The sequence below is a fragment of the Heterocephalus glaber genome, unplaced genomic scaffold (genome assembly GCF_053883595.1).
Source record: "Heterocephalus glaber isolate CG9 unplaced genomic scaffold, H.glaber_assembly_v1.0 deba00001497, whole genome shotgun sequence".
Taxonomy (NCBI): Eukaryota; Metazoa; Chordata; class Mammalia; order Rodentia; family Bathyergidae; genus Heterocephalus; species Heterocephalus glaber.
Genome location: NW_028258320.1, coordinates 65306625 through 65334514, shown reverse-complemented (window position 1 = coordinate 65334514; position 27890 = coordinate 65306625). Strand labels below are relative to the sequence as shown.

Sequence of the window (27890 nt, the reverse complement as noted above, 5' to 3'; positions counted from 1 at the left end):
TGGCTCTAAGGCAGAAACATCATGGTAGAAGGGCATGATGGAGGAAAGCAAGCTGCTCAGTCCATGGCAGCTGGTAAGCAGAGAGAAAGGAGCCAGAGAGAGCAAAATATCCTCCAGAGGCTTGCCTCCTATTACCTGCTTCCTCAAACTGGGCCTCATTTCATAATAGCACATTCAACTATGAACTCCTCAGTGGATTAAACCACTGATGAATGTAATGATCCTACAATTCGATCACTTTCCAACACTCCTACCTCTGAATGGATGAGACTTTTGGGGTACATTTTGAATCTAAACCGTCACTCCTACATTCATGGCAGCATTATTAACAACACCCAAAGGTAGAAACAACCTAAATATCTATACATGGATAAATGGATAAAGTACAATATATATGCATACAATGGAATATTATTCAGCCTCAATGAAGAAGGAAATCCTACCTCAGCTATAATGTGAGTGAACTTTGAGAACCTTAGGCTAAGTGAAATACAGCAGTGCTTTTGTACTCATCTTTGATTGATTCCAGGAGGCATAATGAATATAAAAAGTGACAAGTACCAAATTGTTTTGGCTGGAAAGGGTGGCAAGTTATAAGGCAATCAAAAAAACAAGTTTGAGCTTGCATGTCAAGTACCGAATGACAAGTGTTTGGACAAAATTTTTGCATCAAAATGCATTGAGTACCAAATTTGACAGAGTTTCAGAGCAATCAAGTACCAAAGTATGACTGTAAGCCAGTTGCACAGACAAATACTGCCTAGTTCCATTCATATGAGGGATTTAAAGTAGTCTAATTCAAGCCGGGTATGGTGGGGTATGCCTGTAATCCTAGCACTGGGATTGAGGCAGGAGGATTGCTACGAGTTCAAGGCCAGCCTGAACTGCATAGTGAGACCCTGTCTCCAAAAAAAAAAAAGTAGTCAATTCATAGAGAATATAAGAGTGGTTACCAAGGGCTGGGGAAGGGGGCAGTATAAGGAGTTGCCATTCAGCAGGTATGGTGTTTCACTTATACTCAGTGAAAGGTTTTAAAGGGCTGCATTCTGTTTACAGTAGTAATACTTCCATACGTACACTTAAAAGTTTAGAAGGGCAAACTCATTTTTGGAAACCAATAAATATGTAGTATATATTAACTAAATTTTCTTATAGTTCTGTTTTGTTTTTTTGGGTACCAGGGATTGAACTCAGGACCTTGCGCTTGCAAGGCAGGTGGTGGCACCACTGAGCTAAATCCCTAGCCCCCTATAGTTTGTTTTTTATTCCTAATGTGGTAGGAAGAATTTGGAAAGCATACAATTGATCCCATCAGAAAAGTGAGAATTAGAATCGCCTCATCCAAAAGATAAATAATGTCCACCACAAATTGATCTACTGAGCATGTCTGTCATGGCCACATCCAGAAAGTGGCATCCAGAGGCCACAATGAGATGGCCCAGTTCCAACCTTGACCAGCAAAGTTTTGTCTTGCCAGTTTAGGGCATGCATACAGTTGTGTCATGAATTTGGAATTAGTGTGCATGCCTAGTTGAGGTTTAAAGCTCCCTCCTACACCCTCCAAGCCAGGTGTTCCTTGGGATTGAAAACGGTCATTGTTTGGTCCACAGAAGGCCCTCACAGCTCTGATGGGAAGGTCACCTGAGAAGGGCTGGCTCCTCATGGATTTGCGTTTCATCACCTTCAGATTCTGCCTCCACCTGCTGCTGTTTTAATTGGCACAGGGGCTGGCTGAGAACCCCTGAGGGTCTGTCCAGTACTGAGGATGGAGCTGGGCCCTGGGATCAGATCCATGCACTGGTCCTGGCCTGTGTTGATGGGATTTTGGACCCTCCTGTTTTCTGCAGCTCTGATTAGGTGGTTCACAGAGGTGGCCTAGGGCTTGGGATCTGTGTGAATGTCCGAGGGGATCGACTTCAGGCCAGAGCAGAGAGGAAACTGAGAACATTCCATTTGAATAAGGTGCATTTAATAAGAGCAATGGAAAATGGCAAACCTGGCTTGGGGAAAGGGAATGTGCTCTTTCATGTAAAACAAACAAACAAAAAAATGTGACTGTGGGAAGCTTCCAACAAAGTAAGATGACCTGAAGGCTGGATTTTAAAATTGGCACAGAGGGAAATCTCATTTCCACAGCCGATGCCTCCCCTTCAGCTACATTCATGCCAGTGGAGAAAACCAAAATAACTTTGTACATGAGAGTTGATGCAGCAAGAAAGTGCGCCTCCACAGTCGCACATCAGATGAAAATGTTGGAGGCTATGTTTACGACTGACATCCTTGGTTTGGAGATAGATGGTGTCTGGAGAAAGATGGGTCATGCACATGTGGCATCAAAGCAGATCATATAGATAGAGTTGTAGCTGTTTTTACTTTCTATCCACCACCTTTGTTTGTTTGTTTTTCCCTGTGGAAGGAATGTCTTTGTCCTGGCCTAATTAATTGTAACCAGCTTTTGTTTACCTTGGGATACATGGAAACTGCTCAGAGTGCTCAAAGTATGTTTGCAAGTGTTGCTTTGTAACTAGGACCTGGTTTTTGTTTTGTTTTGCTTTATTATACAGGCAGGAGAAAGATACATCAGGATGGAAAAGTTTTAAATCATAGCACTGAATATATACACAGCAAGTGTGAAAGTCCTTTCTGCCCTCTATGTCTGCTGACATTTGGTGATGTCTTTCCCAGCCTCTCCCCTCCCTTCCCCTCCCCGTCCCTTTTCTCTCTTTTCTTTTTCCAGTACTGGGATTTGAACCGAGGGCCTATGCAATGGGCTACAGCTGTAACCCTTTTTTGTTTTGTAATAGGGTCTTGCTAAATTGTCCAGACTAGGCTTGAACTTCCTATCCTCTTACCTGAGCCTTCCAGAGTGCTGGGACTACAGGCATGCACCACTACACCGGGCTTCCAGGACTCATTCTAAATACTGACAGCTTATAGTTGTGCAAATGTGTGTGCATATATGTATGTACATGTACACAATTAGCTTTATTTTAATACATAAATAGTGTCATGACGTGTGTTGATGCCTAATTTGCTTTTTTCACTTCAGTGTGTACAGTGCTGTCACATCACCTCAGGTGTGTATGGACCCTTTTCAATGCTGCACAATATTCCGTAATATGAATTCTATGCATGATTTATTTATTTATTTATTTTTATATGCATGATTTATTGAACCATTTCCACACTCTGTCTTTTTGCAATTAAATGAAGTAATGATAGTATAAGCTTGTGCATGTACCTTGCTGAGCTTGGAGCAGCTGGCTGTGAAGCAAGTCTTCCAAAGCAGATGAATGACTGGGACGGGGTGGTAGATTGCAGCTCTTTGGGCCTGATCCACCCTCCTTGTTTTTTTTTATATGTTCATGAGCCAAGAACAACTTTCTCACTTTTAAATGATTGTAAAAAAAAAAAAAATCAGAAAACAAGTTCCTGATATATAAAAGTTATATGAAGTTAAAAATCTAGGATCAGGTAAGTAAAGTTTTGTTGGGACAAAGCTGCATGCTCATTTGTTGACCTTTTGTCTGTGGCTGCTTTCAAGTTATTGCAGCAGGATTGAGTAGCTGGGACAGAAACCATATGTCCAACCCGAAATATTTACCATCTGGCCTGTTAACAGAAAACATTTGCTGACCCCTGACCTAAGGCAAGTTACTAATCTCTCCGTGTCTCAGCCTTCTTTTCTGTAAGATGGAGATAATAATACCTACTTTATAGAGTTTGGTGACTTAATATATTTATCAAATCAGTATCATATGTAGAATATGCCAGATGTATCACGTATCAAATGTATGTATATAAATTACATGTAAAACTTGGAGCTTTTAAAATGCTCAGTAAAGTTTAGCTGCCATTATTATACTGTTGTTGTTATTACTGTCACAACTCTTGGCATGCAGTTACCTGGAAGTGGGTTTAATGGCCAAGGGTGTATTGGTAAGTGCTGCCAGATTCCCTTTAAGATAAACTCCACCAACTTATGCCCCCACCAGTGGAGCCTCTGCGTTCTCAAGTTCTTGACAACCCTAGGTAAGGGCTTGGGGCTTGGATAAGAAAAAGCCTTGGTTTGAAGAGCTTGGCCCTAACATCTGTCAGATTATCCAGAGCCGGAAGTCCCCCTAAAAACACTGTGCCCAGACCTCCTGGGTGACTCTCCCTGGAAGGGAACTTGCTCGTGATTTGCTGAGGGAGGGCCTCTTCTTTGCTCAGCCCTTAACCTGTAACTTGCCTTTTACAATGAAGAAATTGAGGCCCTGGAAATGTAGTCCATCACAAGCTGGCAGCTTTCTGGAAGCTGAATGCAGAAGTTGGATAGGAACCAAGATGCGAGGGCCCTCGTAATACTTCCTAGTTCATTCTTCCTACTTCCAGTTTTAAGGAGATGTCAGATACTTCATTTTCTGTCTGCTATTTTCCAAATCAGTGTCTTGATAGCTGGATCGAAGCAGCTCAAAAAATTGGAAGCAAACTTTGGAGTGAGTGACTTAGTCTTGGCCTGTTTCTCCTTTTCGTTCTGAGTGAAGAGCATCTGGAATAGTGTGTGTTACTGTACTTTTCGCATCCCAGTGTCACAGTCTGTGCCGCTCAGCCATGCTGAGAATGATGCATTTCTAACAGATAACCCTTCTTGGGGCAAAGTACCTATTCTTAGGCCTCCCCTGTGCTCCTGTCAAGGCCTTTACAACCACACTTCTCACATCCTAGCGGCGTGCCTGCAAACACGAGCCACATTTACGCACGTATTCCTGACCTTGGGTGTGAGGGGGAAGTGTTTCTGGTTAGTGTGTGTTTTTTAGTGAAGAACATTTGCATCCCCCCCACCCCTTCTCACATTGACATTAAGAAGCAACAAAATGTGGTAATGCCCCGAAACTGTCAGACTCTTAATTTGCATAGACAGTAGTTCTCTACGAGGAATGTGAAACATTTGACAGAATTTCCTGGAGGAAGAGCCACCATCTCCTGAGTAAAACCACATTAGAATAAAAATCAGCCTATATCCAACACACCTGGCAAGGGATACTCTTATTGACCCAGATTTCAGAGGCAGCCTGACTTGGGTGGTGATGGTAGCACAAGGCTTTTCTGGGATGCTTACACTTAAGAGCCTACTCAGGGCTACTCAGAGCTTTGTCCTAAGCCTGTTTTTCCTCTGAGCTGTTTTCCCAGAGGGTCAGCCTTCCTGTCTGCGGCCACTAAGTCACTAAGAGTCATTGTAACAGAGGAAAAGCCAGCAGCACACCATCTGACAGGTGTGAGCCTTTATCTGGAATTGTAATTGTCATACTCCCACATTATTTTTTGGCTGTCTTATAGGGCAATGATGAATGGTCTGGGGGAAAGAAAATAAAATACTTTCCAGAAGTTATGCGCCTAAGCAGGGTTTGTCAGCCTTGACATTACTGACATTGGGACTGTGAGTTTCTTTGCTGTGGGGGGGCTGGCTATTTACCAGCATCCATTGGATGCCAGGAGCCCCCGTAGTTGTGATAACCAAGAATGTCTCCAGATACTGCCAGATGTCCCCCGGGGGGCAAAATCAGCCCAGGTTGAGAACCAGTGGCCTAGGTTTTGGTGATCTTGAATTTACAACCTGCTTTGCTGCCTTGTACATCTCCAACCCTCAGCCCTTCCAGGAGTGATAGGCACTTTGCTCTCTTCACTTCACCCCACCCTTACTGACTGCCTTGTGGTATGGTTGCAAGTGGACATCTACGCCCAGTGTAGCATTTTGCATGGAGGCAGGAGGTGCTGTTCCCTGGCTGGTCTGCAAGGTAGACAGGCATACCAGTGCCCCCAGTAGGGGAGGCTGGATGGACAGGGAAACCATCTGGGATAGGCTATGGGGGAGGGGGAGGTGGAGCCTGGCAGACCCAGCTGACGATCCTGCAGATGTTGGCAGCTGATGGATCTTGTGCTTTGGCCCTCAGCAGCCCAGGCTTTCGATGGCAGTTTCCCTGTTGTTTGTCCATAGGGAACCTGAAGGGCAGAGATGGTAAAGTTCCTGGCAGAGGCACCTGGCTGGATCCCATTGACTGGAGCATAGCCTTTTCTCAGGAATGAGGGTGAGAGAGGCTGTAGAAATTCTGTCTCTGGGATGTGTGGCTCCTCCAGAGCTTAAGCCTCAAGTGCTGGATCCTAGGTGCAGTGGCCTACAATGGCATGAAGGATCTGTTGTCTTGGAGCCTGACTAAGGTTTTAGTTCCATCCCATGGAGCAGTATGGCCTTGGGCAAACAGTGTTCTCCTTCTGGTCCTCAGACGTTCCCTTCCAAATGGCACATCCTATCTTCTCCTTTTCATCAGCTTTATAGACAAGAGGGCTACTGTGAAGAGATGGAGATGTGGCCTTCCTGAGTTTGCTTTCAGTCCTGCTTGCAGGGTGTCACTGCAGGTCAGTCAGTGGCTTTTGCTTCATCTTTGTGGGACCCTGGAGGAGACTTTAATAAATAGTATTCTTCTTCCCTGAAAAAACTGAGAGATGAGACTATGTGGGAAGTTTGGACTTGGAAACTTGTCCACATTTATCTGGTGAATGTTCCTATTCCCCAGGGCCAGTGACCCAAGTGTCCAAAAGCCAGGAGTTCTCAGAGAAGATGGAGGACACTGGGAAGAGAGAGTCATGGCCAGTGTAGGATGCAGAGGCCCTGGCTGCACTCTTAAGTAGGATATGCTGACCTGGCTTTCCTGGTCAGCATCCATGGGATGCTGGACTTACCCTGGTCTGCTCACTTGCTGATGAGGGTGTCTTCTGAGCCTAGAGACAGCTCAGCAGTGACAGCCTAGGGATGACACAGTGGTGTCCATAACACCAGCACCCCTCTGCACTCAGGTCTGGGGGAATACTGAGGTTATGGTAGCCCTTGATGGAGTCCCAAAATTCCAAGGAAAAGCATCCATGTACTATCTCAAGTTCAGTATTGCATTGGGACAGGAGTCACAGAAGGTCATGGGTCTCTGCTTCTCCCTGCTCAGTGGTCTTCTTAATCCCTAGACTCATCCAGGCCTGTGGAAAAGAGGGACAAACTTGTCTGTCCCCTTCACTTATTTATTTAAAAGCTTGTTTTATTTTTAAGCTGGAAGCTTTGACTTTTATACACAGCTGCCTTATTTTATATTCCCAGTTGGGTGATTCCAAACCCTCCATGGGCCTCTTCCCTGCGTGGGACGTGCTTGCTGGGCACTGCTTTGCTGCAGCTGGACCAGCAGCCTGGGCTTTGTCCCTGCACACCCCTGGCTTGCTTGGAGGTCATAGCTCACCATAAAAGTGGTGTGAATGGCTAGCGATTTCTTCACTGTGGCTCTGGGCAGCCCCACCCAGCTTGGATGGATGTGAGGCCTGAGAGTGAACTCTGTTGTGAATGATGACACAATTCTGGAAAAATGCAGCATCTCCCAGAGAGGCTTCTAGAGCTCTGCCTTTGAGGGGGGAGAGGGGTGGTTTATTGTTTGGACTCCTGGTGGTTCTTTGGCTTAGGGTGTGTGTGTGTGTGTGTGTGTGTGTGTGTGTGTGTGTGTGTGCATGCATGCTTGCTCATGTGCTTTTTCATAGGCCACACTTATTTTCAGGTACTCACATGGGCTCTTTTGAGGGTTCTGGGAAAAGGAGAACATATGGAAAGCTGGACACCTGATGGAAAATCTTATGTCTTAGTTAACAGGGCTGACACAGTCTCCTTGGATTCCTTTGCTTAAACCAGACTAAACCACAGTGAGAGAAGCAGCCACACATGGGGGCAGTTGGGCTGGTGACTGTCCTCTGAAGTGACACTCCTGTAGTTCCAAGTGCCTTTGAGAAATGCTTTGAGAGCCATTCAGTGTTTGAGTTGGAGTCTCTGAAATGTCATCATGGTCAACAGGCCCAGTTTTAAGGAAGAGGAAACTGACAGCTCAGAAGACCATGACCTGCCCAGAGTTGCACAGCTACGACTGGAATCCTGTCTCCTGATGTCCAGGAAAGGGTTGTGTGTAGTCTGTCCTCTTTTACTCTTCAGATCATGTACAGTTAATATATTTGTACTCTGATCTTACTCATCCACCAACTCCGAGTGTCACATAGTGCTCTTGGGGATGAGGATAGAGTGGGTGGTAACAGGCAGACCTGGGCCCTGTGCACAGGGCATGAAGTCTAATGGAGAAAGCAGCTTGGAAGAAAAATCACACGGGCTGCTGGGGGTTGCCAGTGGCCCCGACAGGGCCCTCAGAAGCCAGTGTAGGGAGGCAGAGGAGTGCGAGGTCCAGGTTTGGGACCTGGTCTCATCTTGCTGTCTAATTCCAAAACACTTCCATCACTCCTAAATTAAACCCTATGTCTATTAGCAAGTACTCCCCATTTGCCCCACTGTAGTCCCTGGCAACCATCTATCTGTATTTTTCCTCTACAGATTTGCTTTTCCTGGATATTTGACATAAAAGGGATCATCCAGTATTTAGCCAGTTTCACTTAGTCATATGTTGTCCAGGTTCATCCATGTCGTAGCATGTGTGGGTGCCACATTCCTGTTGTAGACAAACAATATTCCCTTGTGTGGATACAGCACATTTGTTTATCCATCCATCCTTCAGTGCAATTTTCACTTAATCTTTAGTTATAGCCCCAGGAGGTCTCCTGGAGTTCTCTGGTGGCTGCATTGAAAGTTCTAATTTTTCTAATGGACATTTGGTGAATTTTTCACCCAGTAGGCTGGCTATCTTTGACTTTTTTTTTTCAAGAGGCCTTAAGAAGCACTAAAACAGTGATTCTCAACTGGCAAAGAGAATGTCATCTTCCCCAGACTCCAAAACCTGGTGCAGCTCCCCTAGGGACACTGCTGTAGGTGGGAGCACATCATAGCACAAGATCCATGGGCCAGGTGGCTGAGCCACTGATGGAAGGCTGCTGGAAATGGGCCTGCCTGCGACTTCAGTACACGTTTCCCCCAGTGCTGGGGATTGAACCCAGGGCCTTCCCACTGAATTATATCCTGAGAACTTTTTATAGTGTTTATTTTGAGACAGGGTCTCAGTTGCCTGAGCTGGGCTCAAACTTGCAATCATCCTGCCTCAGTCTCCCATAGTGCTGTGATTACAGGCCTGTGCCACCATGCCTGGCTTTGGGCATATCTTTTCTTATAGCTGAGTCCTGGGTGCAGTGAGGATGGCCTGGGACTCCAGTCCTAGAGCCTGTTTTGGGTCCCTTGCATAGAGAATTGCCTTTACTGTATTTCATTGTTCTCATTTAATTAGTTAAGATATAATTTACATAGAGTAACATTTACTTTTTTTAAGGGCACAGTCCTGTGTTATGATAAATGTGCATAGTTCTGTAAATACTGCCACAGTCAGGAATACTTTACACACCTTCCCCCCATTTCTTCCAATTTTAGTATATGTGCTGGGGAAGTGAGCAACCCCCCCACCACCATTTCTTTAGACCCCTTATGGTCACCTTCCACCCCATCCCTAGCCTTTGGCAACCACTGGCCTGTCCCTGTTCCTGTGTTTGCATTTGCAAGAATAACACAGAAATGGAAGCACCTAGAACATGGCCTTTGAGCCTGGCTTCTTAGCAGAGTGCTGTTGAGATTCGTCTGTGCTGCCATGTGTGTCAATTCCTTTTTGATTCTGAGTAATAGTCCATTTATTGTTTACCTCTTCCCCAGTTGAAGGACATTTGGTTTGTTTCCAGTTTTTGGTGATTAGTATAAACCCACTATAAACAATCAGGAACAGCTTATCTTGGATATAAACCTACATGTGGGCCCACCTGCAAGTAGCACTGGAGTTATCTGTTGGAATTTGGAAGCACAGTGGTGTTCCTGACTGCAGCCTACCTGTGAGTTTTTGTAGACAGAGCCGCTTTAGGTTCAGTACAGACTAAAGATTATATGCAAATGTCTTGAACTTATCATTGCTTTGTCTTGGCTTCAGGAAGTGACCAAGAGATGCCTGATTATACTTATGCTGGGCTCACTGTAATTGATTGGAACTTTGAGGAGCACTGAATGGGGAGTCAAGGAAGCAGGGTTCCCACCTAAGATATGGTACTGATCTGCATGCTTTGTGCTCTTTAGCAAGTAACTGCATTGCTTTCTTCTGTAAATATTGGGTTTTGCTTAAACCTTCACTTAACAAGTGTCCCAGCAAACACCTTTGCAGGAGATGTTGATAGACATATCTGAGAAATAGGGTCCTATGGTCCATTACGTTGGGAAATGTTTCTTACCATAGCATGATGCGCAGGTCAAAAGCCCTGAGTCCTACAGAGGAATGAAGAGTATCTTTTTCCTAGATAAATCCTTACTTGAGCAGGGAGTCCTACTTTTTTTTTTCTTAAGAACATTTCTTGGCATCCTCTAGAGCAGGGATGGTGAACCTTTTAGACCTTGCAATGATACAAGCAGCCCACTGCAGCATGCGTGCCATAGAGTATTATTCTGTAGACCCATCAGCTTGGGAAACAGGGATAAGTGATTCTTCAACCTTTCTAATTTAAAAGTGTAAATGTCATTAGCTAAGGAGGAAGTTAAGTCTTTTTAACCATGCTCTTAGCTTTTCCTCTCTTTTATTTTCTCCTTCTCTTTCCTTCGTCCCCAGTTTTCTCTCTTCCATGTAGAGGATTGTGAGAGAGAAGATAGACATCAGGCAGGAGCAAGTTGGAAAGCCTGTCTGTCTGTCTTTCTCTCTCTCTTTCTTTCTTTTCCCTCCCATCCTTCCTTCCCTCCTTCCCTCCTTCCCTCCTTCCCTCCCTCCTTCCCTCCTTCTGCTTCTCCTCCTCCTCCTCCTCCTCCTCCTCTTCTTCTGAGACAGGGGGTTTTGCTATGTAGCCCAGGCTGGCCTCACACTTGCAGTTGAGCTGGGCTCAAACTTGCAATCATCCTGCCTCAGCCTCCAGAGTGCTGAGATTAAAGGCTTGTGTCACCATTCCTGGCTCAAGCATTGCTTTTTCAAATTCAGCTGAACTCAATAGGCTGTTATCAAAATGAGCTGCTTGCCTGGCACTTGAGTGCTTGGCATGGATATTTGCGGCATGTTTCTATGATGTTTTACAGCCTGGTTCTTCAAAAGTCCAGCTAGATGACTGTGATGTGATTTGGTATGGTTCTTCCCATTCTAAGTAACAGAAGCTCAATTTAAGTAAAATAAGCAAACAGTTCCAGGCAATTTGTCCGTCCCCCCCCACCACCATGTTTAGTCCTGGGTGGGGCTCAAGTTATGTCATCCAGTGTTTGTCTCGCTGTTTCCTGTCTCCCTCTCCCTGAAGCTCCTGTCTCTGCTCTTTGAGTGTTGCCTTCTTTCTCTCTTCTTTCTCACCTTTTGTAGTCTAGAGGTGTGAGCAGTGACTTCCTGTTGTTTAAACTCCCAGTTCGGAGTACTTTAATAGGGCAGCCCTGGTGACCAAGGCAGCTGGGTGCTCAGCCACATCAGAGTGACTGGTTCTGCTGCGCTGGAAGCAAAGAATCCCTCTTCTAGAAGGTGTGCACGTATTTCCAGGCATTCTGGGTCCTCCAGGGAAACCTTGGGCCCTGTAGATCCTAGTGTAGAGCCCTGCTACATGTCCTCTTAGCTGCACTCAATGTGAAGGGCCCCTGAGGCTGCTTGGGGCTGAGGTCTGGGCCCTGAGATCTGCATCAGGTCCTGCCTTCATGCCTTGATTACTTCTCTGGGCCCAACAGAGATGTTCTCCCAGGGCCCCATCCCCCAGCTGGGCCTGGGACCACCTGGAGACAGAGGCCATCCTTCACTTCTCCCAGGATGTCCCAAGATGAGACCATTTGGCTACTGTCTCAGGGAAGTTTATTTCAGGATACTGCAGGCTTAGCAGTCTGATTTCTTAACCTACTTTTAGAAACAATGCTGGTTGTTTTTACTGAGCCCTTCCCAAATGTGTAGCCCCCCTCCGATGAGCTTTTCCTTTCCTTGCTTAACTTGTCTGTTTTTAAGGGCGAGGAAGTTAAATAGCAATGTCAGACAGTCCTGCTAAGGGAGCATGCTATCTAGCCTTGCAGCTGGGGTAGGAAGCAGAGGAGGAGGCCTTCAGGAGGCCTTGTTGCCTTGCAGTGGAGGAACCCAAGGCCCTTCTCTGCTGCTTTCCCAAGAAGCATAGATTTGCCAGTTGGTGGAGCTAGGGTGCGGTAGGGAGATGCGTTTTGTTATCTGGCACTGGTGCAAATAGCCCCATCTGCCAGTTTACCAGTCTATAGGTGGGGGCCATAATTGCTGGGTCAGCTGGACATCAGGCTCCTGGCTTCTCACACTGGCCAGGCAAGGGATTCCCATGCTGAGTTGAGCAGCTGTCCCTGCAGGGTGGCAAGGGAGGCTGCATAATGTGCCCTGATTTAGGAGTGAGGAGGGTGGCAAATAGAGTCAAGAAGCACTAGACCACTCTTGGTTCTACAGCAGGTACGTCCAGCCACCGCTCACAGCCTGGAGTTGTCCTCCTTGAAAGGAAGGAATCAGATCAGATGACCTCTGAGAGCGTTTCAGAGCTGTGGTTTTAACTGGGGGCCTTACTGGCTGAGCCACCCAAGTGGTGGTACAGGGCAGGGGAGGCTGACAGTGGTCCTCCCAAACCCTCTGTCCAGCCAGGTCCGAAACCAAGACACTGCCAAATAGGAAATAGGTCCCTAAGCAGACTGAATTTCTGGAGATATGGAGAAGAGGAAGGCAGAGGAGGAACAGAGTGCTCTTGTTTGCTGATCCCAGTGAGCATCCTCTCTGGGGCCTGCTGGGTTGGGGAGCTGTGGGTGTGTGCCTAAGTGGCAAAGAACAAGGTAGAGAGAACTGGTATGGTGCAGTCCCCGTTCTGGACACAGGCTCACCCACAACCCTGTGTGCTTCCCGGATGGAGCGTCTCCCTGAGCTGTTTCTCTCTCCTACTTCTGAAACAGCAGATGGGGAAATTGAATTGGCAAGGTCAAATCTAGAATAACCTTCGTATTAAATTGAGTACACACACAAGCACACAAATTGAGTACACAGAATTCGATTATTTCAAAACAAAACCTCACACAGTTTTTTCTGTGGAAAGAAGTGAATTTGTTATTGGGGAAGCCAACTCAGCTTCCCTCTGCCTCTGGGCAGCCAAGTGTGACGTCTGAAGATCAGCCATGATTAGAACTAGTTCCCCTTAGGCTCCTCATCGCATGAGACAGGGGACAGGGTGTGACTCAGTGGTGAGGAGATTGGCTGCCTAGGCAGGAGTCCCAGCTGCTCTGGGTGTCAGGATGGAACCTCAGACAATTTATCCAATTTCTCTGAGCCTCCATGTTTTCATCTGTAAAATGGAGATAATAATAGGGTTGTTGAGATTTAAATCATGAACACCTGGCATGTAGTAAACGCTGACTGCTGTTGTGGCAAAATAGTTGTTATGGCAGTAGTTGTTGGTGGTAGGTATTAGACATTATTGTCATCATCTTCGTGTTCATTGTCATTATCTCAGGACCTTTGAGGAAAGGTGGACCGGTGAATAGGGTTGTGCTGTCTCTTTAATGCCTTGTCCCAAAGAGGAAATTCATCAATGGTTTACATAATCCTGGGCCCCAGCGGGCATCACTGCTGGGCTTCCCTCCCTTGTGGGCTGCGAGGCCATCCTCCAGACAGGGACAGTGCCTGGCTGGTCCTCAGGGTAGAATTGGGGCCCTGGTCACTGGCTGATTGTGACTCTCTTACCTCACCCCAGACTCCAGGCAACTTTGTTTGCTTTCTACTAGAAACAAACTGGCATCGATTCTAAACAAAGAGGGACTTTTTGCAGGAAGTTTGGTGGCCTGACACATTCTCTCTGCTTCTTGAAGTGTATGGCCTCTTCTCTGACAATTGAATGCCTTGCTGCAGAACAATAGACAGTAGTTTGTAGCTGCTTCCCATGGGAAGGAAGAACGGGTGCATGTGGATGTCCGGAGCCCCCTTCCCCACAGAAGGGATTTCCTGAGAGTGTCCCATAGCCCCTCACTTAACATGTGCCCAAGGATTTCTCTCTGCAGTGACACCATGCCTGTAGCACTCCCTCTAATGCTTCGTGCTCTGCTCAGGGAACACCACCCAATTTAGTCCCGGGGAAGTGATCAGGATGGACAAGAGCTGCCAGTTCTGCTCTCTAGGCTCCTTTTCAGAACCATGTGCCCTGGCCTAGGATGTTGAACCAAAGGGAGTAGGGGCCTTGCTGGCCCTGCCCCTGCCTGCCCTGCCAGCTGGTCTCCACTAACCTCCCCTGTCCTGTCTGCTCCTGCCATTTGGTCTCCTTGAGTTCCTTGAATGTGCCTGGAACCCCTTCTCTCTTCTCCCCTACCCTCTACCGATTCGCTTCCTCACTGACCTTCAGGGTTTGTTATAAACATTGCTTTTCAGGGCCTGCTCCTTCGAAGATCACTCCCATCCCCAGGCCTCCTCATCACAGTGCCACTGTTCCTTTCTTTCCCGGTACTCGACCAAATCAGTGTCTGTACATTCACTGGTGTGTGGGCTTGCATGTTCTGCACCCTGGCTGGACCTTCAGCTGCTGGGTGCAGCCTCATCTGCCCTACCTGCAACTTTTTTTCCTGAAGACCAGCAAATTTGGGTGAATGCATAAATTAGTTGGTGGTGGGCCTTTAGGAGATTTTCAACAATTTCTTGGGAAAAGTGTGAAGTTGAAAGGTGATACTTTTTAAGGTAAAAACAATAGGCATTTACCCTCCAGCAGCTCAAACCACAGTGTGCTTGGCACACTAGTTCAAAGGAAAAGAAAAAACACTGAGTTCTTAAGAAAGCTCTGGAAAGTTCATCTCCGTTGGAGTGAATTGGCATGCTGGGCCTCTGGAGGAACACAAATATGGAATTTGAACTCTAGTCTACTCAGAAACTGAGGCCAAAGTGATAGGACGAAATGTGTTCAAACGTCATGAGTGTTATTATTAGTCGTAATCTTATCTTTGTTAATAATAATAACAGGACCCACCTAGAAGTTAGTGAGTAGCAGACAGGCGCTTCCGTAAGCTACACTGCATGAGGACCTGGGCAGGCGCCGGTGAGGGATTTAGAGTTCACTGGAAGCCCTGCCTGCTTACACATGTGCAGCCACGCCCGTTGGGCACTGGTCATGCAGAGAGGCTCCTGGATGGCTGTGGCCACCCAGACACTCCCATGGCCCCTTTGGAGACTCTTTCATCCCCTCCAGCTGCCAACACAATAGGGTCTGCAGGTTTGGGAGCTCCAAGGCAGTTTCTCCTTACAGAGTTCTCCATGGCCTTTTCCCTTCTATTGTCTCCTGTTCCAGAGTCTGGCTGAAACAATGTGTTTCCTACAGATTTTATTTGCCTGCATTAGCTTCTTTGTTTTGCTCTGGTAAACAGACATTTAGCATATACAGATCTGTACACTTGACAAAGAGAAATCTAGAGCCTCGGACAGTGAGGCTCCAATGCATCACCAACTCCTTGAAGCTGAATACCTTGGATGGTCCAGAGCCTGTGAATGATTCCTACCTACAGCTCTGGGCCTGAGAGTGGGGCTTCCATTTCCAGTTGCAGTGACAGTGTGGGTGTGGGCCTCTGACTAGTTGGGGGAAAGAGACATTTCAGCACTAGGTTATGAGAGGAGAAGTTTTTTTATTTTTGGGTACCGGGGATGGAACTCGGGACCTTGAGCTTGTGAGGCAGGCGGTGGAACTACTGAGCTAAATCCCTGGCCCTTTGAGTTCTAGGTTATGATGATGCCCAGCGTGTGGATTCTGGACTTAACTTCAGGAGTTCAAGTCTGCTCTCCAGTGCTTTATTAGCAGTGTGACTTTGGGAACGTTGCTCACCTAATGTATTGCTTTCTCCTGTGTAAACACGGAACCTAACTCATAGGTTGGGAGAGTTAAACTTGGGAGTCATTTGGCGCGAGTCAGCTCTTGTTGGGCCCTCACTGTGGACTGCCCATCATCTCAGTGCTCCTGTTGGGAGGAGCTTTCCCGCAGACCCACTTGACTAGGATGTGATCTGGGTTTCATCCCTGTAGGGTGCTGTGGTTCTGCTGGATTTAGCAGTGTTCCTGTTCATTAGAAATGGTTCTTGCATGTTCTGAATCTGTGCCTTGTATTGGACTCTGTGCTAGTTGGCTGAAGGGGGTGGTGACCAAGGGCACAGATGGCCAGTGGGACCGACCTGGTTTGCACCTTGGTTCCTGCTCCTGCCAGCTATGTGAGCTGGGATCCATTATTTATCTTGGACTGTTTCTCAAGTGTGGAACTGAGCGCTTGAGGTGCCTCTTTATGGGGTGGCTGTGACTACTAACTGTGCCAGTGTTTGTGAGGAGCTCGGTGGGGTGGCACAGAGCTGGCTCATGGTAAGGGGTGTTGCCCTGGCTGGAGAGCGAGTGTCAGGGTGTCCCAGAGTCTGGAGGCTTTAACTGCTCACTGCCTAAACTAGTCTGATATTTAGGATTGTAGGTGTCCATTGTGAACCCAGAGACATAGGAGGGCACGGCCACCCCAGAGGGCCCATGGTGGGTAGTGCCTGTCTTGGCAGATGCAGCCATCCCTCCCTAGTGCCTTCAAAGTCCTTCCTGGTCCTTTCAGGATTCTTCTATAGAACCAGAGATGAGCTGGGCGTGGTAGCACATGCCTGTGGTCCAAGCACTGAGAGGAGGCCCAGGCAGGAGGATCTCTGTGAGTTTGAGGCTGGTCTGAACTACATGGGGAGACCCTGTCTTAAAACACCAAAAAGAAAAAAAAAAGCACCAGAGATGCTAGATATATACCCTACACCCCAGAATATGAGCAAAATTAGACTGGTGATGGCTTTACCCTTGGGAGACCTGGTGGGAGAGGAGAAGATTCTGTGGGGTCATGAGTAGACCAAGCATGGATTTCCAGGAGCAGCCTTGGTGGCTCCATTCTAAGGGCAAAAGAGGTGAATTGAGATGAATCACCTGGAACCTGTTTTGAGCCGGGGTTGACCCTGAAGGGCGTTTTGGTGTGGGCCTTCCAAATGGAGCTCCCTAGTGAGATTCTGCTGCCTGCCTTGGTACTGTATATATAGGAGGTTATAAATATCAGAAGTGAGTGACTGGAGAGCGTGTGGACTCCTCGTGACCTTTTAAAAAGGATTTTAAGCAAGTTCATCTGTGGTCACTCTGTGGTGATGTCTGAGGTGGGGTGCCAGCCTTCAGGCCTCCAGCCCCAGGCCTTCTCAAACCTTCCCAAAGCACTTGGACATTGCATTCGGCTACAGGTGGGCCCTGACGCTGAGCCACGGGAGGACTCATTTCCCTGGGCTTTGTCCCCATTGGCTTTCAGCCCAGTTTTGGGGATTTGTTTGTTGGTTGGAAAGTGGGTGAGCCCTATACCAAGGTTTTAAAAATGGGTCACTTTCATTTTTTGTAGAGGTTTTTGGTAGCCTGTCCTCCATTCTGTGTATTGTCTTTTTTTCTAGCTAGTTAGAGCTGGGTTTATGTCACAAGTAAGAAATCCCCAGGTGTTTAGCTTGAAGCCGAAGCAAAGTTGGGTTAGCCATTGGCACATAACTGGAGACCGGCTCCAACCCAGCCGTGCTCCAGGGATAGGGACCCGGGTAGTGGCTAATACCCACAATATAACACCAACCTGCCAGGTGACATGGGAGCCATGGTTTCCCCCAAAATACAAACACACTTATCTTTGAGATGTCTGGCTCGCCGAGACTGGAAACTCTGAGCCAGCCAGGGATTTGTTCAGCAAGGGCCGCATAGTCAGGTTGAAGGGCAAGCTCATTGGCCTGAGATGTGTGGAAAAAGATTCCAGGTATTTGCTTTCCTTTCCTGGGCCCTGCAGGGCACTTATCCATGCTTCCTTCAGAACCCAATCAGCTCTAATTCTGCCCATCATCCTGGCATGGTAAAGAGTGTCTGGGGAGTCAGAAGCCCGGGAGACTCAGGAGTTATGTTCTGGGCTGTATGTCTCATTCAGCGACACTGTTGTGCCCGCTGAAGTACAGACAGGGTGTTTCCCCTCCAACTGTTGCCTTCGGCTGGAGGCAGGGGGGTGTGAGTTGCCTGTTGAGTGAAGTCATAGTAACAGTTTCCCTGTCACTTTGGCTGATGGGCTCTCACATCCTTCAGCAGAACAGACACCCAGCTGCAGACCAAGAACATAAACCGGGTCAACACCCAACCTGTTTCACTGTTGCTTTGTGGCCCTCACCAGGCCTTCTGGCCTCTGTTTTCGCAGGTTCTTACTGTGACAAGGAAGTTGCTGTGGAAATGCAGCTATACTTTTAGTGTAAAATTTCTCAAGAGCTATGTTGCAAAGCAGTAAGAACTTGGGATTTGAATTATGGCTTGGCCTCATGCTAGCTTCCAGAGGGTCTCAGTTTCCTCTCCTGTAAAATGGACTGATAATTCCTACCTCTCTGGGTTTGGGAAGGACAGCTGAGAGTGTAGACCCAGGAGCCCAGTTTCTGGCATGTTGTCCAGCTTAGTAGGTGGCAGTTCTCCCCATTGTTACCACAAGTGTGATCATCCTGTGGAGTGATTGCTGGGGTGACATCCGGGGTAAGCACCCAGAGCAGTGACAAGGGGACACAGTTCCTCAGCATCCCTGGCTTCTCTTCTCCAAGCATTGGAGTGGTTGTGTGGATGTGACCTGCACTTGACCTTTTAGAACTGGGATCAAGGCCTTGGGAAAGGAACCACCCAGCTCCTTCTCTCTCAGCGGCTCGTAAGCCTAGCCCTCCCTGTGGATGCAGAGGTGGTGTCCCATCCTGAGACCGCGGTCCTTCCTCTTGGTGCTTCCTGAGTGTAAGCTTCATTGGGAGAGAGGCTTGGTACAGGCGAAGAAATCATAGGATGAGCCCCTTACTTCCTATATAAATGGTGACTTTTAAAAGTGGGGTCCAGCCTGAATTTTCCATGGCAGACCTCTCCTCTCTCCTGCCCTCCCCTCCCCTCCCCTCCCCTCCCCTCCTCTCCTTCTCTCTCTCTTTTTTTTTTTACTGGAATAAACAATTCTTACTTTATTATGAATAATCTTAGTCGTGATCTGCAGAAGTTGGTCCTGGGCAATTTGAAGATAGATCTTCTTTATCTTCATAGGCTGTTCCACACCAAATACAATACAGATGTTCTTCCCTTAGATAACTGATCATTATTTGTAGTTTTTTCCAGTACACTTAAATCTTCACTCTTATATTTATCTTCATCCTCTTCTTTTTCTTCTTCCTCTTCTTCAGTTTCTTCTTCAGGCTTCAACCAGTACCATGCCTCTCTGGGAACCTGAATATTCTTCTGAGTATCCAGTTGTTGACAGGCTCGCTGGCTTCTTTTAAGATCTCCTTCAAGCTTCATTTCATCTTGCTTGTTTTTAAGTCGCATCTGAAACTGTACTGCAGCTTTTTCTTCAGCTTGGTTTTTCATGTGAATCTTTCTTCTGTAGCTTTCTAATTTTTCTTCTGCTTTCCGTTTTAATAATGCCTCATGACCAATGCCACTTTTCCCTGTTTTGACGTTAAGAGGAATTGGTTCAGTAATACCATCTCCACTCTTGCCAAGAGCTTGACCACTTTTACAGCCCATCTTTTGGAGCAAAGCAAACCCTTTGTTTTCACAGCCTAGTGCATTTTTCAACCCAGTGTCACATCTTTCTCTTTCCTCTTCTTTTAAACTCTTCTGTCTATTTTTCAAATTAGCTTCCTGTTGCTTTTCTTCTTTTTGACGGCCTTCCTGGATTTGCCTCAGCATTGGCAATCCTGGTCTGATATCTTCTTGGACATTAATGAAGGAATCAGACATATAGTCCTCTTCTTCTGCCATGTTCAACTTCATATGGCCATACTATCTGACAGAGATACTCAGCCCTGTCCAGGTCCTGAGCATGCACTCTCTTCTCTTCTTTTCCTTTTCTTTTCTTTTCTTTTCTTTTCGTGTGTGTATGTGTGTGTCATTTATTGAAGACTGAATCCAAGGCCTCATGCCTGCCAGGCAAACACTTTACCACTGAGCTATATCCTCAGCCCTTTTATTTTATTTTGAGGCAGGGTCCTTGTAAGTTGCTGAGGATGGTCTTGAACTTGAGATCGTTCTGCCTCCGTCTCTTGAGTACCTGGGATTATTGGCCTGTGGCTCTGGGCCTGGCCCTGCAGGGGTTTTAAAGTGGTAATGTGCTGTGCTCTGGTGGCTGACAGCCCCAACAAGATGCTAAGATAGTAGGTAGGAGCCTTTGGATAGAACTCAGGAATTAATTATTGGAATAACAATGCAGTGTTTGGGGCCACCGGACATGCGTAAAAGTGAGTACTAATGGGCCGGGGATTTAGCTCAGTGATTCTGCCGCCTGCCTCGCAAGTAAAAGGTGCAGAGTTTGATCCCCGGTACCAAAAAAAAAAAAAAAGAAAAAAAGTGAGTACTAAGTGCTTAGTGCTTTGCATTCACTGTGGTGGTCTGTGTCATGTCTCCTCTGTTGGCCAGATTAAAGTTTCACACCTCAGAAATGGGATATGCATGGCTTTTGTGAAGGTGTGTGGCTCAGACTGTTGCAAGGGTGTGTTTCTAAAGTAAGATCAGCAAGTGTTTTTGCTTTTCTTGAAGCCATTTTTGACATTTCAGCAGCACATCTGGCAGACAGGCCACAGCCTCCAACTGGATGTGGATGAGCTCTGGCCGCTCAGTCAGAGGTCTGGAAGAGGGGAATCTGAGCACCTTTCTTTCCTCCTTGCCTTTGCCTTTCCAGCCCCCAACCCTTTATCCATTGTCACTTCTTGAGTGCAGTGTTTGCTTCCTTAGGTGCCGTTAACAAAGTGCCACAGATAGGCTCGCCTGAGCAGCAAGTTTCCTTTCTCACAGTCCAAGGTGAAGGACTCATCAGTGTCTTCTTGCCACGTCCTCACTTGGCCTTTTGACATTCATGCATGTCCTGTGTGTCCTTATTGCCTCATATGGAGACACCAGGCACATGGGACGTGGGCTCACCCTAATGGCCTCACTTTAACCCAGTCTCCTCTTTGAAGGCCCCCTCTCCAAATACAGTCATATCCCGAGGTGAAAACATCAACATATGATTTAGGGGACATGGTCCAGCCCATAGCAGGTGCCGAGCCCTCAGCTAGGTGCGCATAACAGAAAAATGAACGGGTAGACCTGTTGTCGGTGGAGCCCAGCATCCTGAGGGAGAAGAGGGTATGAAGAAGATCTAGTGTCCTGATGAGAAAAGATTCAGGAAGGGTAGATGCGGGGCTGCTGACTCTGGTGACAAAGGCAAGGGCCGCTCTTCCCTGTCCATGGTGTACCTTCAAAGGCTACCATGGCTCTCAAGGGGCAAGGGGCAGTGGCCCATGGACCCTAGCCTTCCATGGCTCAGGCCAGATCCAGCCCTGCAGGGAGAGAAGGAGGACTTATGGCAGTGCTGATGTGCTGGGGTATTGGCCTGTGCCCTCCCTGAGAAGTCTGTGCCATTCTTTGAGAACAAAGGAGTAGTGGAGAAGCATGTGAAAGAGCAGACACAGAAGAGAGTGAAGTTTTTGTTTTGTTGCTGGAGAAGTTGTTTCTGGTTTTGACATCCCTCGGGGTGATGGTGGTGGTGGAGGGGACATGAATCCCATGGCCTGCCTTTACTGGCTCATTTAATCCTTGGTTTCCTATGTTCGGTACCTACACAACCAGCATCTGGTGTGTAGTGCCAGAGCCAGATGGGAAAAGCTCATAACACAGGTGGGCAGTGTAGTTTTACCTGTAGGCAAAAGAAAGTCCCTTTTCTGTGGCCAATGTGTTGGAGGCATTGGACCTATGGTTCCAAAGGCTTTTCTGTATGTGGGAACAACTATAATCAAGTTGAAAAAGAACTTTAAAATTGCTACAGGGGCAGATTATGTTTAGTAACAAGTTATGTCCAGCGGCTTTGTCTTAGTGTAGCAGGCAGTGATGATGACAAATTAATGTCAACATAAACTTGAAATCAATTCTGTTAGTCTTTGTCCCCACATACTTGTCACCACCAGCTCACAAATGGCATTGTTCTTGTTGGCTTCACTACCTACAGCAATATGAACATCCTCTTTCTCCAGCCAGCCAACCCAATGCCACCATCCACCCCTCTGCCATCACTCAGAAGTGGGTCTGCAGCTCTGGTTGCTGTCAACCCTCTCCACTTCCTTCTGCCTCGGTAGTTGATACCTGTTTTATCCTTTTGTTATTTTAGGGACCTCAAGAAGGATGGAAGTACATTGGCCTATAGGTGTCTGGATCCCTGTTTTCAGTTCTCTTGGGTATCTACCTATAAGTGGAATTGCTGAATGAGATGGTAATTCTGTGTTCTAAGTTTTTTTTAGGAGCTGCCAAACTTTCCCCTCCAGAGTGCTTTGGGACCTACAGGAGACACCACAGTGGCTGCCTCTTGCATTCAGGACTTTTCTCACACTGGGCCCAGCGCTAGGCTCTCCCTGTCCAGACTGATTTGTCACCATCTGCTGCCTGCACACGTGGGCCAGGTCATTCCTTTCACCCGGGACACCCCTAAATCCCTCCTCTCCACTGGGAGTCCATGCAAATCTTGCCTTTATGGGTGCCTTCTGAAGGAGCTGCTACTCCTGCTACTCCCCAGACAGGTCTCGTGGGTCTGGCTGGTGACCCCCCATTCTTAGTTTACTGACTGCTTGGCAGTCTGTCCCCTCCTTGTCAGCTCCCATTAGATGTCCAACCCATGCTCACTGTCATGACGCCTGTGCCTGGCTCACCCTTGTGCTTGTGTGCGGACTCCTGCAACTGTGACACTCATATCCAAGGCAGCGGCATCTTTTCGACAGGGAGTGACCTGGCTGGCCTGCGGTGTCACTGTGGCTGAGCCCTCGTTGGCAAGCTGCCTTGGGTTCCTGGGGTGGTGACCGGCCGCCTCCTCTCTTGTACCCTTGCCCATCTGGAAGCGAGCCCCTGAGCACTGCCATCCCTGACAGGCCATCAGGACATCCAACCTCCCAACATGGTTGAGAAGCCTGGCCAAACGCCCCTACTGTGAGCTGGGGATGGAGAAGCAAGCAGCTGCTCATAGAGCTTCGTGGACACTTTAGCTGAGATCAAGCGTCTTATCTCTCAGAGGTTGTCCCATTAGGGCAGCCTGTCACCCAAGCAAGAAAGCAGGCTGCAACTTCTCATTCGTGCCCGAGATTGCGCCCCTCCCCCAGTACCTGTCACACTTTCCATCTGCCGTGGCCCTTGTCTCTTTCTTCCTGTGTGGCCTCACCACTCTACTCTGGCCCCTGCAACTTTCCCCACAGTACCATCGAGCATCCTCCTGCAGCACAAATCCGGGCTGCACCTTCCAGACAACTGACTCCATAGCAGTGCCTCTACAGCTCACTTTCAGAACCCTAAATTATTTTAGTGCCCTGAGTGAGCGCTGGGCTCCTCCTTTCGCAGCCTTGACTTGTACCACATATTTCTCCCTGGTCCTGGCTGGGAATTCTCCCAGCTCGCCACTGAACTCCTAGCTTCAGCTGAGATGTCACTTCCTTTCTGCTGTCCCCACAACTTTCACACCCATTTCTCCTCGAAGCCAGTCTCACCAAGTTGCTGCCTCCTCTTCCTCCTCCTCCTCCTCCTCCTCTTCTTTGGTGTTTTGAGACAAGGTCTTGCTGTGTAGTTCAGGCTGGCCTTGAACTCACTATGTAGCCCAGGTTGGCCTCAAACTAGTAGTGATCCTCCTGCCTCAGCCTCTGGAGTGCTGGGATTAGAGGCATGGGCCACCACACCTGGGTTCACCACACTTGTAATGATCTGTTTTCCTTGTCTGTCTCCTTTACCTACCTAGCCATGTCTCTGCTACTGTCTCCCCAGCTCCTCGAGAAAGGCCAGGGAGAAATGTGTGCTGCAGGACTAGATTGCCTGATGGGCCTGTGGATCAAGGGCCTCTCCCTCTGTGGGTCTGTGTTTCTCACCTGGCAACTGAAGGATTGGCTCAGGTGGTCTCTGACAGACTCCCTGGGAGTTGTCAGTAGAGTCCAGGAGGCTTTGGAGGCTGTCTCCAAGGTGTTGAGCTGTTTTCTTTTGTGCAAATGAATGTCTGGTTTTAAAGCTGACTCCTTGTAAGATGGCAGGACTGTGTGAAGCCAGGCTGGCCAGCAGTTATTCTAGTTTGGGCTCAACCAGGCTGCTGACCTGATCTTGTCCCTCCCTGGTCCCATCCCACAGTGCCCACTAGAGAGTGGTCCTTTTGCAAAGTTGGGGTGCATTTCAGGTCCCCTCAAAGGTGGCAAGAAGCCTGGCCTGCTTCTAATGTTTTTGGTTTTGTTCTGAGGCTCCCAGTACAACTGTGGTGTGACCTCACTGACTCCCCTAGCTCTGGGTGGTGTGTGTTTTGATCCCCTATGGGCCGTGAAGAAGCTAGATGTTAGGAGGGGGAAAAATCCGCCCAGTGTCCACCAGCCATTAAACGAGACAAGGTCTGAACCTGTGTAATTTATGTCCGAGCCATTGTCTAGACCAGCGCTGTCCGATGGAAGTGAATATGAGTCTCCTCTGAAATTGACAAACTCTAGGAGCCACATTAAAAGAAAAGAAACAGTTGAAAATATTTTAATAATGTATTTCTATTTAATCCAACATTTGCAAATAATTATCACTTTAGCACATCATCTACATAGAAATTCTTGAGGTATTTTACATTCTTTTTTCATGTTAAGTAGTCAAAATCCTGGTTTCTTTTGGCTTGTTTTTTCTTTTGCTTTTTGGTGCTGGGAATTCACAGCAAGGCCTTAACACCGGCTAAGGACATGCCGTGTCACTGAGCTGCACCCCGGGCTCTGCAGCGTGTTAGAACTTACAGTGCATCTGCGCTCTCGCCAGCCTCATTTCACGTGCTCCTTAGCTACTCGTGGCCTTGGCCCTGGTGTTGGTCAGGACCACTCTAGTCAGTGGGTGACTTTGGGTGTTGGCTCTTTGCAGCCGAGGAAAGCGTGAGGAAGTGGGAAAGGAGGCCGGAGCCCAAGTATTGGCCCCAGTCACACCCCAGGGCCTCCCCACATGTGAAACTCAGGGCAGGGCCTGTAGGGCTTACAGGGCACAGGCTCCCCCGCCTCAGCCCCTGCCTGTGAGGGGAAGGCACACTGTCTCCCGAGGAGCTGGCTCTGAGCTCTGTTGCTTTTGGCCAAAGGTTGTTACGAAATTCCCGGAGCACAGGACAGGTACAATGTGTTTCTTGGAAAAGGTTAGGAGGTTTCAGACATAACAGAGGTTCTGAGTACACAAAGTGAAGACGCCTTGTGTTGGGACCCATCCATCATGGGGTCCTGCAGTCCATGTCCAAGGGCACCTAAGGCACGCGGGCAGTCAGTACCAGGGGAGACAAGAAGTCAAACTGGAGGTGGGCAGTGAGGAGCTAGTGTCTTCTCACATGGTTCTCAGATGAACAGATAAAACCGGTCTCATAAAACATTTCCTGGGTTGGTCTGAAGTGCAGGGCAGGGTGGGTGGTGAGAAGGCGGCTTCTCCAGCTACAGTTACTGGGTTGAAAGCTGGAGAATTTGTGTCCAGTCCCCACCAAGACAGGGGTTTGGAGAGGTGAGTTAGGGCTTGGAACAGGGAAGTGCTCCACTATACGCTCCTGGAAACATTCCATGGAGGAGCATCCATCCTGGGCGGGAAGACCCAGCCGTGAGGGGGTGCTGGGTGAACAGTCAGTTCCACACGGCTAGGGGCCCATGGGCACCAGTTCTAAATGCTCGCGCTGTGATGCAGAAGCAGGATGGTGGCATGGTGAAAAGAGTGATGACAGGCAATTTACTTGTTTATGTTTTTTGAGACAAGGTCTTGTAGTCCAGACTGACCTTGAACTTGCTGTATAGCTCAGGCTGGCCTTGAAGTCTTGATCTTCTTCCTTCCGTCACCCAAGTGCTGGGATTTATAGATGTGTACCACCACCAGGCTAGGTAACATTTTTCAACATTAAAAAAAAGTGAACCCGGGGCTGGGGATTTAGCTCAGTGGTTTCACTGCGTGCTGCTCAACCGCAAGGACCCAAGTTTGATCCCCAGTACCAAAAAAAAGAAAGTGAACCCTATTTGATTCTGGCCATATGCATAGGAGAGGAGTGCGGAGCAGGAAGCTGTTAAGCACTGGGCAGGGGCTGTGCCAGGGGAGGGTGGTATAGAGTCTGAAGTGGGCCCTGTGGCCAAGGTCTGTCTGATCCTTCTGTCATGGCTTCCTGGCAGAAAGTCCGTGGGCAAGCCTGAGCCTCAGCTTTGCTATCTGCAAAATGAGGCCAATAACCCCTATTTTCCTTGTGAGCCAATCACCCTACAAATTCAGTGAGTTATTCTTTTTATTAAACCCACTCTAAATATTTTAAGTTTATTCACTATAGCCTTTAGGTATGGTATTTTATTAGGATTTAAAAATTTTTCCATATGAAAAATTTCAGATATACTAAAAAATAGAGAGGATAGTACTGTACTTGCCCCTTTGTTTGGAAAGAAAAGTTTCTGTATGTTAGGTTTTTTTGACCCACATTCTTGCCGCAATCTGTGGTTGGAGTCTTCAGTAATGTCTAACTGTTCATTGCATGGTGTGGAGTCACCCAGGGGCTAGAAGACGCCAGGACTCCCCTTGCCTGTCCTTAAGTCACAAGGGCAGGTTTAATTCTCGTAGGAGTTTAGGGTCCTCTGTTCACTCTGGTTTCCAAGTGAATATAATTTGAAGGGAAAAGGTTGTTCTAGAGCCTAAATTATTATTTACAGAAGACACTTGGGAGCAACTGGAAGGAATAATGAGGGAGCTGGGGAGTTTGCCATCTCCCGTCAGCCTGCCTCTGTCATTTCAGTCCACCACATCGGCGGCCCCTGGAGCGGTCATTTTGGGGACAGTCACCTATTTCCTTGCCTAGGTGGAGAGGTTCTGGTGGGAAAGATGAGGAGTAAGGGTCAGGGCTAAGAGTGATTGGACTTGCTCTCATGTGTTCAGGCTCACAAGGTCTGTGTGTATCATCAGGTGGCTTGTATGGAATGGCTTCGATGACAGTACTTAGTCAAGGTTACTCTGAGTGGCTGTGGGGGATGAAATGGAAGGTCTAGGAGCTCGTTCACCAATCTGTTCCTGAGCCTGGGACAGTGTCGGGCACATAGCAAATGCTCAATACATTTATGTGGAAGAGTAGGAGGTAGAGATGTTATAACAGTAGTCACAGTAACCAAGATATGGAATCAACCCACATGTCCACTGATGGATGAATGGCTAAAGAAAATGTGCTGTATACACATTGGAGTACTATTCAGACATAAAAAAGGATAAAACCCTGCCATTTGTGGCAACATGGATGAGGCTAGAGGGCATTGTGTTAGGTAAAACAAATCAAGCACAGAAGGACAAATGCCATATAATCTATTTACATGTGGAAGATAAAATAGCTAACCAGGGCTGGGGATTTAGCTGAGTGGTTCTGCCACCTGCCTTGCAAGCGCAAGGTCCCCAGTTCAATCCCCAGTACCAAAAAAAAAAAAATTAGCTGACCTCACTGAAGTAGAAAGTAGAATAGTGGTTAACAGAGGCTGGACAGGGTGGTGGGGTTGGGAGAAGTTAATGGGCCCAGGGATATGTAGTTGGATGAGGGGAGTAACTTCTAATAGAAGTCTTAGAGCACAGTAGGGTAAATATGATTGACAACAATTGTCTATTTCAAATTAGCTAGTAGAGAGGATTTTCAATGTTCTCAACACAAAGAAATGATAAATATCTGAGATGATGGATATACCAGTTGATCTGAATTTGCATTCATGTATTAAAATATCACACCATGCCCTATAACAGTGATGGCAAACCTTTTAGAGCTTTCAGTGATAATAAATAGCCTGCTGCGGCACACATGCCATAGGTTCACCACCCCTGCTCTATAAATGTGTATAATTTTGTGCCAATTAAAATTTTTTTTAAATTTAAAAAAGAAAATAACAGAGAAAGAAGAGGAAGGAAGAGAGGGAAGAGGAAAAGAAG

General features: G+C 47.5%; 1 protein-coding gene and 1 pseudogene across 1 annotated transcript in view; one reads left to right on the top strand and one right to left on the bottom strand.

Annotated features, from left to right (window-relative positions):
• The window catches only part of Grk5 (G protein-coupled receptor kinase 5), a 221401-nt gene that overhangs the window by 26913 nt on the left and 166598 nt on the right, over window positions 1–27890 (top strand). The gene's annotated exons all lie outside the window — the stretch shown is intronic.
• LOC101718502 (G patch domain-containing protein 11 pseudogene) lies at window positions 18911–19793 on the bottom strand (annotated as a pseudogene).